The sequence below is a fragment of the Camelus bactrianus genome, chromosome 11 (genome assembly GCF_048773025.1).
Source record: "Camelus bactrianus isolate YW-2024 breed Bactrian camel chromosome 11, ASM4877302v1, whole genome shotgun sequence".
NCBI lineage: Eukaryota > Metazoa > Chordata > Mammalia > Artiodactyla > Camelidae > Camelus > Camelus bactrianus.
This window is the reverse complement of record NC_133549.1, coordinates 45,552,586-45,560,166: the sequence shown is the minus strand read 5'-3', so window position 1 is coordinate 45,560,166 and position 7,581 is coordinate 45,552,586. Positions and strand designations below refer to the sequence as shown.

Genomic DNA, 7,581 nt, shown 5'->3' with positions numbered 1-7,581 from the left:
AAGTAAAGGGACAATCTGGTATGCAAGACAACAGAGCTATTGTGTGAGTCAAGTCTAGGTTCTTACCTGGGCAACCACCATATGGGTCATGAGAGCTGGCATTGGGGGTTAAAACATTACCACTAAGATTTTAACCCATTATCCAACATGAATTTAAGATAAGCAGTCCTGAGACCAGAACCAAACTATTGACCACGAACAAAGGGAAAGCAATGATTGTTAAATAGTCACATTTATATCCTGGTATTTATTAGTGAGTAATTAAAAAAATTTATGTTCTTAATTTTCATTTAAAGAGAAACCACACTTGATAAGATTTGGCCTAACAGGTACCTAGACGACGAAATCCATTAAAAGTCACTATAATTAGTCTGATGACACCAAATCACCAGAGGCATGGACCCTGTGAAACAAACAAACGTATGTCTGGTCATACAAGTACAATTTTATTAAGTGCTAAATGTATCCTGTGCATATGCTTGCTTTATGCTCTATAGGGATGAGATGGTGTCATTCCAATAATTTCCACATAAAATATTCACTGGTAGCTAACACAATTATTCTGTAAGAAAACACTGCCCTGTAACTGTTAAAAGCATTCAGCTCACTTGCCAGTGCCCATAGAGGTGAACACTGCATTTGGCTCATCGAATGCATCACAGGCCGGCTCATCACAGCCTCCATGTAGCAAGCCTAGGGTCTGCATCTTCCAGACCAGCTTGGGCATGCGGTCCCAGTGGCCCTCAGCGTGGCAGCGCTTCACCTCACTCTCTTATTTTCAAGCCTTGGAGAGTCTTTGACAATGGCTTTCAGCTGAGAATGAAACCAGCACTTAAAATTCACCATAAGTTCTTTTCTCCGTGCTGAAGGAGGTTTACTCTAAAGAGGTACCCGTGAGCACCTCTGCAGCTGCTCAGAACCCCCTTCCCGTGCAGCCTGTTCTGGGCCATCTGTGCAGCAGGTGCCAGGGCGAGGGAGCCAGGGGACCAGCTTCTCCCATCCTGGTAGCAAGGGCCTGGATAAAAACACAGGGCACAACCAAGGGCATAACATGGAGCATCTAGGAGGTGTTGTCAACAAACCAGAGGTGGAGACATCCTCACAAGCACTGCAGCTCCATTATTTCAAAATGCATGATTTATGACAGCAAGAATTTGCTTGAAGGCCCAAAACTCTCCACAGATATCATTCATGTCCAGAAGGAGGGAGGGAATGAACAGGCGCCACCAATGAGCAAAGATGAACTGATCAGCTTAATAGGTGGTGTTTTTGAGAGACGATGACAAGAACAATGACAGATAGATCGACTATGCTGAGCTCACAACATCACTGAAGAAGACGTGATCTGGTGATAACTCTCCTAGTTAAGTGCAAATGAGACCCTCTATAATGTGACTGAACACTTTCGGTAATGCAAGACAATTCATTTCCAAAACACTGCTACAGTACTTTGGTAAAAAACCTGTAGCAATTTGTTACACTGGAGTGAGAAAGAGAAATCAAAGGAAGGAGAAATGGAACATATTGTAATCCCTAAACACTGTTAAATCTCTTATTGGACAAGGATGTTTTGTTTTGTTTTGTTTGCGGGGTGAGGGGGTGGGGGTAATTAGGTCTAATTTTTTCTTGGAGGAGGTACTGGGGATTGAACCCAGAGCCTTGTGCATGCTAAGTGTGCACTCTACCACTTGAGCTATACCTTCCCCACCTTTGACAAGGGATTGATTAAAGAATCCTTTTAAGAATATTGGGTCGGGGAGTGGGGAGGTATAGCTCATGCTTAGCCTGCTTGAGGTCCTGAGTTCAAGCCTCATTTAAAAAAAAAAAAAGAATATTAGGTAATTAGAGCTGAGCATTCAGGAACTTCACTGAAGAATACTGCCACACTCTTGGTTTTAATTTACCTGAAAAGTAAGACAAGCTTTGCTAACTGGACACACTTTTCAGTAACAGTGAGGGAATGGAATGAAAGCCAAATGCTTCCCCTGGAGGATCCTGTCTTACTGGTTTGGGTCGCTGTTAAGATCCCACTCTCGATGCTTAGATGATGGATCCTTTAAATTGGAAAACTCTTCAAAGGTGGTAAATTTTTAGAGAGCTCTCATTATAAACAGCTGTTTTATTGGTACCTACGGAAAGATCGCATTAAAAGGTGGATACAGAGAAATATAATGGCTGACTTTAAGAACTCCCTTAGTTAAAACAAACAAACAAACAATCAAACAAACCCTGTTCAGGAAGCCTATTTGAATTTGTGGTCTCAGCTTCTCCTCAAAGGGTCTTACAGATGCTAATAAAAAATTAGGTTAATTAACAAGGGACTAGAAAGTGTTATTAAGGGGAAAGTCATGAGACTTGCCCCATTGGGATGGCAATCTTGAGATGGTTAAGAAATGAGATAAATAAAGCGGACATTAATGGGATTAAGACAAAGGCTTTGCTACAGCACTGCCGAAGGCTGGATGAGCCAAGAGGGCCCCTTGTTGGTCCCCTCAACATTAAAGGACCCCAAGCAAGCCCACTCTATTTACCTCAGAAATTTAAAGTTTAAATTTACAAGAGAAACTTTAGAAGCTAGAAGGGAAAAAGATTTACATTGAGAAATCTGATAACAAATGCCTGGGGCAACAATTGGGCTGATTAGTTAAGGTGAAGATTGACAAAAGAGCCTTAGTGCCTCGGTCTGACCTCTCACTGGGACCCCCAGGGCCTTTCATACAGGAATGGGTTCAATGGTGGGCGGATAAACAGTAAACATTTCTGGGAATCCTTGTAAGACTGAGACTTGTTGATGAGGTCCAAATGGAGACTAAGGTCAAAAGTAGAAGAGTTGATGGAATTGAGATGAAGTGTATGTTGGGCCAACTGACTTCCTTCAAAGTCCAACCACCCCCATTCCTGGGCTCTCAGACATCCACCTGTGAGCCCTCAACAGATAAAGTACATCCTTTACTGGGTGTGTTTGCCCTAACAAACTAATGGCCCTAAGTAATCCCTAATCTCACAATAGCTCAGCCTGGCTTGTTTCAGCCCAGACCATCAGGGGTCATAGACCCCACTGCCCTTCACAGACCCTAAACCTCTTACCTCACCTACAACCAATCAGAGACTTGTGCACAAGCCAATCAGGCACCTTGGGACCCAACCTTATAAAACACCCCAACAACTGTTCCTCAGTGCTCACACAGGCACCTCTCTGTCTATGTGGCCTGCCATTGTCTATAGCAGTGCCCCCCTCATAAACTCCATCCTATTTCCATATTTTATCTCTGGTAAATTGTTTTACCAACCTGCACATCACCATGCCACAGACTGGCCGCCGCGTAGTGTCACACAACAGTTTCTAAGAAAATTGGTGTATCTCAACAGGCTTTATGTAAGATGGTCTTATCTCTTTTGCCTGATTGTATTGTGAGGACAGACATGATGTCTCACTGGGGAATGCTTCCCCTGCCTGGTATTATACAACAGGGCTTATAAATCTGCCCTTCAGACAATGTTAATTGAACACACTAAAGGGAATCAGTAGGGTTACCTGAGCCCATGGAGTGTGGAGTATAAAATGGGGGCCAACATTCAGGGGCTAATAGAAGCAACAATGGAGCCTCTGACTCCCAGGTAACTTCATCTAGGTTTGACTTGTGTGTTCAGAAAGAGGGCCTTTGTTAAACGCCTTGTGCATTTGAAGGCATGGTACACTGAACCCTGAACTTCTAGCATGTAGACATCTTTTGATTTCCGTTTTAGTCTGAAATCTTCCTGCTGATATAGCAAGCAAATTAAAGAAAATGTAGCTGGGCAGATCAATCTTTCGATATCATTTTGGCAGCAGCCCACTTCTTTGGGGAAATTAAAAGCAACTGTTTTGGTCTGGCAAATCTCTACAAATCAGAAATGTAAAGAGCCCACAACGACCTGACACTGAGCCTAGTTAACTCCATCAGATAGAACCTGAGACCAACAAGAGAGGGGTGGGGAGGCTTTTAAAAGTACAAACTGCTGTGGAAAAAGAGGGAGGGGCTACAACTGAATAAAGAGAGACATTTCCAAAAAAGATCTCAGCTGACTCCAAGAGGAGCTCTAAAAATGGCATGGCTCTTGAGAACTGGGCCAGTCATTGACTATGGACGGCACTGGGAAGGGGCCACGAGCTCCTGCAAGGTGACCGGGCAGTGCAGGTAATTCCTGAAAAAGTTTGACAGCCAAGTGCTGTCTGAGCAGTGTTCCCCAGAGCTGAAGGAATAATTCCTTCAGTCCTGGTGAGAAACCTGGACAGCAGAGCACAACATTTACTACGATTGACTCAGTTATTTCTTAATGTCTAAGGTATGACCCAATAGAATCTTAAATATTCCTCTCTCAGCACACTTACCCTGTTCAATATTTATTGCAGCTCAGTGGTAGAGTGCTCACTTAGCATGCACGAGGTCTTGGGTTCAATTCCCCAGCACCTCGGAAGGAGAAATAATAAAATGGCCATGCTCAGGCTAACTAATTCTTGGCTTTATGCTTACTGCTTGCTTTTAGAATGATCAGCAAACCTGACTGATGGGAGACACTGCTCCCAGCCCCAGGCCCATTGTTAAAGCTAAAGTTATTGATTTCCCCGTTTGTTTTACCTTACAATCACGTTTGGATTCTGAGTCATTCCCCTAGGAAGGAAGCCACGGGACATTGCTCTCAGGAGAACGACCAGACCCTCCAAAGTCCCTCCTGGCACCTGATGAGTATGATCAGATAAAGAAGGTCGCGGGCTAATGACCCTCCAACCACTGGACGGTCCCAGGATGTTGGACAGACTCACTGATTTAGGAAGAAGCTTCACCAGAGACTCTCATTGATTAACATCACCTTTCACGCCCCAATTTGTTCACTATATAATCACTAAGCCCAGACCCTACGGTGGTTTTACAGTTTTGAAGGCACTAGCCTGCTGTGAGTCCCCTTTGCCTGGCAAAGCAGTAAAGCTGCCTCTTCTTCTAAACTCTAAGACCCTCCCTCTGTGTTATTTGTCTCATCAGGGACGGAGGCCAATCTTTCGGCAACACCTCCATTATAAATAAAAATTTTTAAAATATGTACAAGTACAAACTGCGGAGAGACTCCCTCACTCAAAAGCTGACTGAAGAAAACCTCACTTATGCAGTGCGCTCAGTGGTCCCACGGATCTGTCTCTTGTTTCAACAGTGTTTGGACGGAACAGACCCAGGGAACCCAGGGACGCTCCTTGCTCCAGCCTCTGACCAGCCTTCAACCTTTTTTCCAGTCGCAACCTTCAGAACCAGCCACACTGCTATCCTCGGCCTCCGGGACCAGCCAACACCATTTTGTGAGCTTAGCTCCTTATTACCGATCAACCATGAACTCCCAGACTCATCACAATTATTCCACTAAGGTGGAGGCTGCCATCAGCCACCTAGTCAACATGCATCTGTGGGCCTCCTACACCTACCTCTCTCTGGGCTTCTGTTTCGACCGCGACGATGTGGCTCTGGAGGGCGTTTTTCCGCGAATTGGCTGAGGAGAAGCGCGAGGGCACCGAGCGTCTCTTGAAAATGCAAAGCCAGCGCCGCAGCCTCTCACAGGAAGTGCAGAAGATAAGTGAGGTAAAACCCAGGACGCTGTGGAAGCTGCCATTGTCACGGAGAAGAACCTGAACCAGGCCCTTTTGGATCTGCATGCCCTGGCTTCTGCCCACACAGACCCCCACCTCTGTGACTTCCGGGAGAGGTGCTTCCTGGAGGTGGAGATGAAACTCATCAAGAAGATGGCGACCACCTGACTGACCCCATAGGCTGGCTGGTCCCCAGGCTGGGCTGGGTGAGTATCTTTTCAAAAGGCTCACACTCGAGCACGACTAGGAACCTCCAGAACCCAGCAACCTTTGTGGAGCCCCTCTGGTGTTGGGGCTTCTGCCTGAAGGCTCTCTCTGCAGTCACCAGGCAGCTTTTTAACCTCCCTGGAGCCCTCTCCCAAGCCTTGGACCAAATGGAAACAATGGCAACAAGCTTTTTGCAGCGCCAAAAAAAAAAGTGCTTATGAATTAAATATTTCTAAATGTAATAAAAACTAACCCAATTGTTTTTCAAGTTCACATGACCTAAGATAAATCTCTAGTAAATAAAAGCAAATTTAATGTTATTGATTTAAATAGACATGTCTTCGGACTTATCAACATTAAAAAATAGAAATTTTATGCTACCTGGGTTTGATGGTCAAATCAGTTCATGTTATCTCTGTTACGTTTGTCAGCAAGAAAAACAGCTCAGGGTGATGGCTGACTTTGTCTCATAACATTTTCATTGGTAATCTAAACATAAGTTGGGAACAGGTAAATAAAAAGTAAATGGGATGAGCTGAGCATTTTTAGGTTAACTCTTTAAGAATAATTATGTTTATGGCATATCTACTTAAAAATAGTTTCTCCAAACCTTACTGGTAACTTGAAATTTTAGTGTTGATGAAAAATTAATCAATAGTCAATCTAACAAAGAAATGGAACATTTTATTTGAGCCAACCTGAGGATTATAATCCAGGAGACAGTCTTTCAGAAAGCACTGAGGACTGTTCCAAAGAGGTAAGTGGAGAGGCCTGTATACATGTGATTTTGGTGAAGAGGGGTACGTGCAATCAAGGACACATCTTGGTAGGTTACTGCTATCTGCAAGGAACAGATATCTTGGTTTATGGTTTTAGTGTTTTTCTAAGTATGGGAAGATGCAAGAAAACTGGGTTCATAAAATTTTCTTCTGGAAATAGCTAACTATCTGAGGGCAGGTTCTGCCAGTTTTCCCAGGGCACCAAGCGCCTTATTCTGATCTTCACCCTGAAATTCTTTCAGGTTGTATTGTAGGTCAGTGACTGCAGTAGCTAATGATTTGTAGAACTGGATGGTGGGCAAAATTCTTTACAGTCTCCTTTCTTTTGTTCTTAATTTCCGCCAGTGTTTGGGATGTGTTTTGTAAATAATTTGTACCATGGCACTAGAAATCCTCACTCCCAGGTCAGGAGTTGGTGGATAGGCCACTCACTGTGCTATTCCTGGACTGACTAGTCCCTGTTAACAGTAGCCCAAAGCCTCTGGACTGCCAGTCATACTGATACAGGAAAAATGTGGGGCGAGAGGATGGTCATGTCCCAGGTCTCAGGTGAGTCCCTGTGATGCACCCTGCCTAGTGTGGGTCCTTGGCTTCCCACAAGAAACAATTCAAGAGCGAGCCACAGTTGAGCAAAAGTAGATTTATTCAGAGAGATACATACTCCATAGAGTGCAGGCCATCTCAGAAGGCAAGAGAAAAGCCACGAGGTGTGGGGGTTGGGTGCTAAGTTTAAAGTAAAAGCAGATTCATATTCTATAGACAGTGTGGTCAGCCTCACTCAGAATGGAGAGTGGACAGGAAGTATGGAAGTTGTTAGTTTTTATGGGCTCGGTAACTTGAGATGCTAACAAGTGGGAGGATTATTCCAACTACTTTGGGGAAGGGAGTGGAATTCTCAGGAACTGGACCATCACCCACCCTCTGACTGTTTATGGTCAGCCTTAAAACAGTCCTGGCACCTGTGGGAGTACCACTTAGCAT

General features: G+C 44.3%; 1 pseudogene; it reads left to right on the top strand.

Moving 5' to 3' along the window:
* The first annotated feature begins 396 nt into the window (after positions 1-396).
* LOC105081895 (multiple coagulation factor deficiency protein 2 homolog pseudogene) lies at positions 397-1,344 on the top strand (annotated as a pseudogene).
* Positions 1,345-7,581: the final 6,237 nt, after the last annotated feature.